Source organism: Amblyomma mixtum, chromosome 8 (genome assembly GCF_055824585.1).
Source record: "Amblyomma mixtum isolate Tamu chromosome 8, ASM5582458v1, whole genome shotgun sequence".
In the NCBI taxonomy this organism is placed as follows: domain Eukaryota; kingdom Metazoa; phylum Arthropoda; class Arachnida; order Ixodida; family Ixodidae; genus Amblyomma; species Amblyomma mixtum.
This window is the reverse complement of record NC_143019.1, coordinates 44045841-44052644: the sequence shown is the minus strand read 5'-3', so window position 1 is coordinate 44052644 and position 6804 is coordinate 44045841.

Here is a 6804-nt window from a genome sequence, read left to right as displayed (position 1 = left end):
GGCTGCTTGCTTCGTTCCGGTCTTCATTTCACCCCCGTCGTATGTACCGACTTCTCCGTCAACCCCTCCCCCTCTTACGCCCCACACACCCTCTGCAGCCAAGCTCGACATCCGTCGCGTCTCTCTCTCCGTCATGTTCCAGACCCTCCGTCCCGGAAAGCGAGTCGCGCCGTGGGATCTGACGCCGCCACGCCGCTTTCTCGGAAGTCACGTGTAGAGAGCCCGGGAGTTGCGCGAGACAGCGGAGTTTCGTCATGCGCTTTGTAGCCTGCCCCGCGTCTTCTTGCCCTCCCCGCGTTTCTATTTACGCGGAAACATGATCGTGCGTCATTATCGGGAGGCCGCTTCCAGAACAGAGAACTGCTCCAAGTGCTCCGCTACGCGAGTTCACCCGCAGCCGGTCCCGGCTCGCACTTCCTCCTTCTAGTTCCGTGCAGATGCTTGGGCGTCGACGAGAGGTTCCCCGAGAACGCGCATTCTTGACGGACAGATACCGGCGCTGGTTGGTGAAGACAAGAAGGCACCGCAGCCTGGAGCGCATAGCACTCTGTGTTAGTCGTTGTTACGTATGGTTGCGTCCGCGTAAAATGCGGCGCGCCAACCGAGCCAAATCACACTTGTGTCCTGTCATTTGTTTTTGTGCTATGTAACCTCATGTGGATTACCCACTACCCCGAACCGTCACCCTTTTGAGGCAAATAAACTCAGCCAATCTCAAACAAAAATATTCTAGCCAATGGGTTCGTGAGTCTGGGCCACAAGTGTCGTATTTTTGAGTCGCAGCTACTTCATTATGCCACTCCTCCACCCACCTCCACCCCTTGTTTCTTTCTAAACGCCATTAGCCACGACCAAGACAAACAAGCAAGTACAGTGGAAGCTTGGGCGATTTGGATTAACAGTATTGGAGCATCGCAAAGACGTGGACGTGGAAAAGAGGACACAGACAGAGCACGGGCAAGCAAGCAAGGAAAGAAAAACAAACAAACAAAGCTCCATCACATTTCTTGACAACGGGGCGCGCTTAACGTCCCCTAAATCTCTACCCACTTCACGCCTTCATCATTAGTAACCTTAATTGCTTGTGTCTCCGGGGCCGATAGTTAGCAAGTAATCGCAGTCGACGGCTCCGATATGGAAGGCGGGCTGAGAAGCATGAAAAAAAAAAAAGAGAGGTAATGAATGCGAAAAAAATAATGACAAAATGCGGCCCTTATTCGCGGTTCTGGGTACTAATGATTGATTCATGAGCTGCAGGCACTCCGTGCTGTTATCAACTAGATATGATGATTGGCCGTCGTTCGTGCTAACTAAGGTACAACCAGAGCCGCAACTAACGGGGCGGCTTCAGTGAACTGCTTTTATGCGTTTCAACATGTTCGAACTGAGGGACAACAAACTATAACATGGCCAACCAGGCTGTAAAAATAAACTACGGCCGGTCTGTTGGCTGGTCGACTGGAATCACCGTTTCGCCTCAGGCAGCCAATGTTTGGCTGCTGGTTCCCCACTCTTGCTCAACGGTCAGAAATAAGGGTTAGCGAACGCCGTCAAGAACACAGCTTGTTGCCCAGATTTCGGCAGTCGATTTCAGACCGCTTGCGTGTCACTCCGAGCCAGTAGATGCGCTTGTCCCTTTCCCGCTTCTTCGGTTCCTTCGTTATTTCTTATCCGTACCCGACTTCCGCCGAGCTTTCAGTTTCATACCGTAGATTTTAGGAAGCCGCTGACCCAATTATTACGAGGGCACGTTTGTTATTTACGTGTCACTGTGGGACGGAATACATGTCTTCAACGCACATCTGTGGTAGTCTTTTTATAATTTTGCTGACCCCACTCAATCTTGAGATTGCTTTCCTATCCAACCACAAATGAAGATGAACAGACTTAATAAATTCACTTGAATTTCATTTTATCACGTGTGCACACAATTCTGGAGTGGGTACCTGAAGAAAAGGACGTTCGACTGTAGATTGATTCGGTCCAGGCACACGGCATACAGCAGCAGTTTCGACGTGCAGTTTTAAAGGCATAAAAAAAAAAAACTAGAAATACCACATGTCAGAAGCAGTGAGCAATTCATGGAGTACACAATAGAAAAAGAAAGATGTGCAAACAAACTTCCTGTGAATGCAAGTGCGAACAGGATTTGCGTAGGAAAAGACCAACGTTGAACTACCGCAGCGAGAGCAAAACAAAAGAAAGGAAAAAAAATAACGACAACTGACCCTTGATGATCGAGTAATATTTGTGATAATAGGTACCATTTCACGTCATCGCCCTTGCGATGGCCCCTAGTTTAATTGACTGTTCTCAGTACATAAAGAGGGAAACCGTGTTAGGAAGTATAGAAGCATAAAAAAGTCCAATGACGCATAAAATATAAACAAAATCTGTGAAAAATGTTGTTTTAGTTATTTAAGCGCGAAACTAACAGTCAGCACATTTTTACTTAGAGCAGAGAGAAGGTAAGGTTCAAGACTGAAATTTGAAGTTAGCACGGAAGTAAGAGATGGGCCACAAATCGGTAGTACGTGTGCGTTCAATAGTGATCCTGACTATAGCAATAGCCATGATCAATAGCGATGGTCTAGCCAGTCATTAAGGTACGCGAGTGCATTGCAAGTGCAGTATGCTAGCGATATATAGGATGATTTTTGTTTTTGTAGTGTAAGCATATTTTTCCTTGTTTGCTTCTGTTGTAGCCCTGCAGACTATGCTGCAGTAATTCCCATGCGATTCAGACAACGCGTGACATACTTGAACCGTAACAGATGTCGGAAAGTTATTTATACAACCTACCATTACTCCGGTATCTAATGACAACCTTTTATAAACATTGTTCACATACGTCTACATGTTAAGCAAGTAGATGAAGTTATTGCAAGCTTTTTCTGTTCTTCCAGAACTTCGCCTTCCTCACCAACAAATAAGAACAATCAAATTAAGGAATTTACCTGTTGCACGGAAACTAGGGTGTTTTAAATTGGCAGTGCGCAATGAGAGCGCCACCTACATGATTGCTGTTTATCGGAATGTACAGGGTCAGTAACACTTAGAGGGAACACGGCTCCTCCGCGTGGCTGCCCACACGTGGAGTACCATTGCGACCAAGCCGGTTGCAATCCCGTGCAAAAGGGCAGATGGCACGCAGCACCACGTCGAGGTTCCTCTTCTCGTGCGCCAATCTGCATTGATTCATGAACGGGTTAGATGCAACGGCACTCCGCAGGTATGTGGCCACGCGGAGCCGTGTTCCCTCTAAGTGTGATTGACCCTGTACAGTATGTATGAGTGAAATAAAATATTAAAAAAAAGAAGAACTATGCCGAGGATGTGGAGTATAATAATCACGTTCCTGTTGAGTACTGAACTCCTCCGTACTTTCGAACTCTATTCCTGGTCTGCTTGGTTCCACAAAACCCATCGTGTCAAAATCCAAATGAGCAACCTATGTTTGAAGGTAAGCTTAATCGTTTGCCTCTAGCTTACATCTTCAACCGTATCATCCCCGCTGTTTGCACAATGTCGTAGTCATTTATGTGCTGGTTACACACATAACCTGCTAGTTCCTATAGTCCTGACGTTATCAAAGCGAATCATGCAAATTGTTGCAAAATACGACCGCTGCACATCCTGATTTCTTTATCGTCTTCGAAAAATAAAAGATAAACAATACTTACGCCGTCGGTGTACGTGCTCGTGTTTAGATAAGCAGAGGTGATATTTTTGCCGTCGCAAGCATCGTCCAGAAAAAGTAAACGGGCGCGGGTCGTCGCTCTGGCAAACATCATGTAACACTCACTTCGTTCTCGTCGAGCGGAGAAAGAATGTTGACAAATAGATAACCCACTTCTCAATGACTGCAGGCTTGATTTAGCCGAGATAGTGTTAGAGCTTTTCTAAGCTCGCAGGTCGCCACACACCACTGCTGACATGGGCTGTTTCAGCTATCAGCGAGCACTCGCCGATGAATCTATACCAGAAGGCGCTTCGAATCTCAGGGCGCCGAATCTCATGACCACTCATGACTGGACATTTGAAACCACATAAGAACCCATGGAGAATGACTTTCATTCGGCTGCTTGACTGGAGGGGATCTGTACTGAGATGGTCTTTTATTGCACACCTGTACTTAAAGAGAAACGCAATTGGAGAAGAGCATATTGGTTTAGGACACTTAGGACCTTCAAATACATGCTACGCACTCAAACAGGCTCTTTACTTTTCGTCTCTATAAAAAGGCAGCCAGTTTCAACGCACGAAATCGTACTTCTTCAGTAAGAAGAAATGTAATTGCTGCGGCTTCGAAGACATTTTAATATAGACATCGCCGACCGTAAAAAAAAAAAAGTACGATTAAAAATCCACAGGTTACGCTAAGTTTATTGCGCCTGTACGTATCCCTTTTCATTTGTTTCTCGAACTTCGCGGCCAATCACAGACAACGTCGCCGGTCGAAAACCCGAGCAAGTGAACCTGCCTTATCTTTGGTTCTTTTTGCGTTTAGCGAACCATTTCTTTTTTTTTTTTTCAAGTATTATTGCATTTGAACACCTTGGAGGCAACTTCTTTACTTGTGCAGCAGACAATGAAGAATTTACGTCTTCAGCTCCTGCTGGAATGGACCCGGGCTCGGGCCGCACCAGGGCTCACGTCCAGCTTGTTGGGCCGGACCTGGGCTCAGTAGAAGGATAAAATAGCGGACATGGCTTGAAGCCACGGACCTGGGCCGGACTCGGGCCTCACAATACTGCCCATGCAGTGTTCTAATCCCTACTCATTGTGCTTGCCTTGAGCATGTGCGCTCCCGACAGGCTATGACTTCTTCTTCAACCAGACTTCGAACCGAGTTTGCAGGTATTTGGCGCTGACTGTTTTGCTAAAGCAACGGAAGTCTTCCGCCTTCCGTCCTGCGTTAACCCTAATTTCTCTCCCCTCCTTTCCCCAAAGCTGTTTGTCTGACGGGGATCAACAGTGCAACAGTTGACTACTGCGCCCTCTCTTTAGTACGAATTGAGTTTAGATCGGTTTGGTTTGGTTTATGGGGTTTAACGTCCCAAAGCGACACAGGCTATGAGAGACGCCGTAGTGGAGGGCTCCGGAAATTTCGACCACCTGGGGTCGAAATTTCCGGAACCCTCCACTACGGCGTCTGTTGCTGCCTCTTGTCGGATGAGTGCAACCTTATTAGCGCCAGCGACTAGATTTAGCAAAAAGAGATTTGAATGCCAAAAACAGCCTGTTCAAACGATCAGTTCACAAAAGCTGTTTTCGCATGCCGGTTACGCATGCGGACACCAAATGAGAGGGTAATGGTCGCTGTGTGCCTTCTAATGAACTAAAGTCGACTAATAACCTTTTTATTGTCGATCGCCGCCTCTTTGAATACGTAATTACGCGGAATTAGTCGTAACTTTGTACGCGAATATCTTGGAACTCGTGCGTGTTAGCAGAATTCTACCTAATGGAGCAATCTAGAAAAACGCCTACCTCGAAGTTTCGGATGTAAACATGCACGTGATGTGCAGCGATTGAAAAGTCCATAAATTGATTTTGGTTAAATGGTAGGTTGATGACGACATTTATCCTCTTACTTTGTGTCCATCTGGTCGTAATCTGTGTAATTAAACGGCGTTCTTGTACTTCTCACCATTTGTTTTAAAAAAATCGGGAAAGGCTATTATCTTGTAAATAATTTACTACCCCGCTTACACAATGGCGTGTATGGTTTAAAGTCTAAATGAATCACGACTAGAGAAAAAGAAGTAAGTATAAACAATGACCAGCCCATATGAGAACAACACACAGGAACAATGCCAAATTAGACAAAAAGGTTTACGGAAAGAGAAGCAGCAACAAAAACGACGTGTCGGGAGCTTGAATAAAAGTCCTTTATAAGAGAGCAAATTCAGAGGAGAAAGAGCATTACGCGTAACTGAACCGTAATCTTGGAAATTTATTGAGCTGAGTAAAATAGCAGCACAACTTGAGACTTCCACTAGGATGCACACAGATGTGCCTAGTCAAACTCCTCACGTATTTCTGCAATACAGGCAGATAGAGATCATTAAATGTCATTAATAGTCTATACTGTTTTGTTAGCTCTTTTATTTTATTTTTTGACACACGTTGGACGACATTCATATACTGCTGTCGTATTGTAGAACCGTATCGACGTGCCTCTGAAATGTCGGAGGTTAAACGGAGGTCACGTTTACTTCTGAGTGAAAACAAAGAAGAAAAACAAAGGTCAAGACCCTCAACGTTGCATTCTGCAAGTCTTTCACGCTGCAAATCCGGAGTTAGCTGCTGTGGTCTTCCCTTCCACACCCTCCTCAGCACACCTTCCTCAGCACTGTAACGAAGTGTATCTTCGTCGTTAGAGAACATTGTCTAAACCGGACAACACGCTCCCCTCATAGCCTTCTCCAAGCAACCCGAGCCTCGCAGCAGGCGCAAACACCACTCGCATAAAACAGCCATTGCCAACCTTTCATTTCTTTTCCGGCACGCACTCCTTATCTTTCGCTCTTGTTACGCTCATTCCGCTCGCGCTTGTCGACGTGAAGCCGCGTGCAAGATAAGGCTCACGCAACAACAGGCTTCGGCCGCCGAGCGTCACGCGAGCGGTACATACATGTGCGAGGGCAACAACTCCGTGTCCCACTTACTCGCGGCAGCCGTGACAACACCCCGAATCCATCCATCCAATCACCCCTCCCCCCCAGCCTTCACCCGGGCCGGTTTCGTATTCGATCGCAGTTTGAGGGGGGAGATCCCCTCCCAGAAGCCGAACTTGGA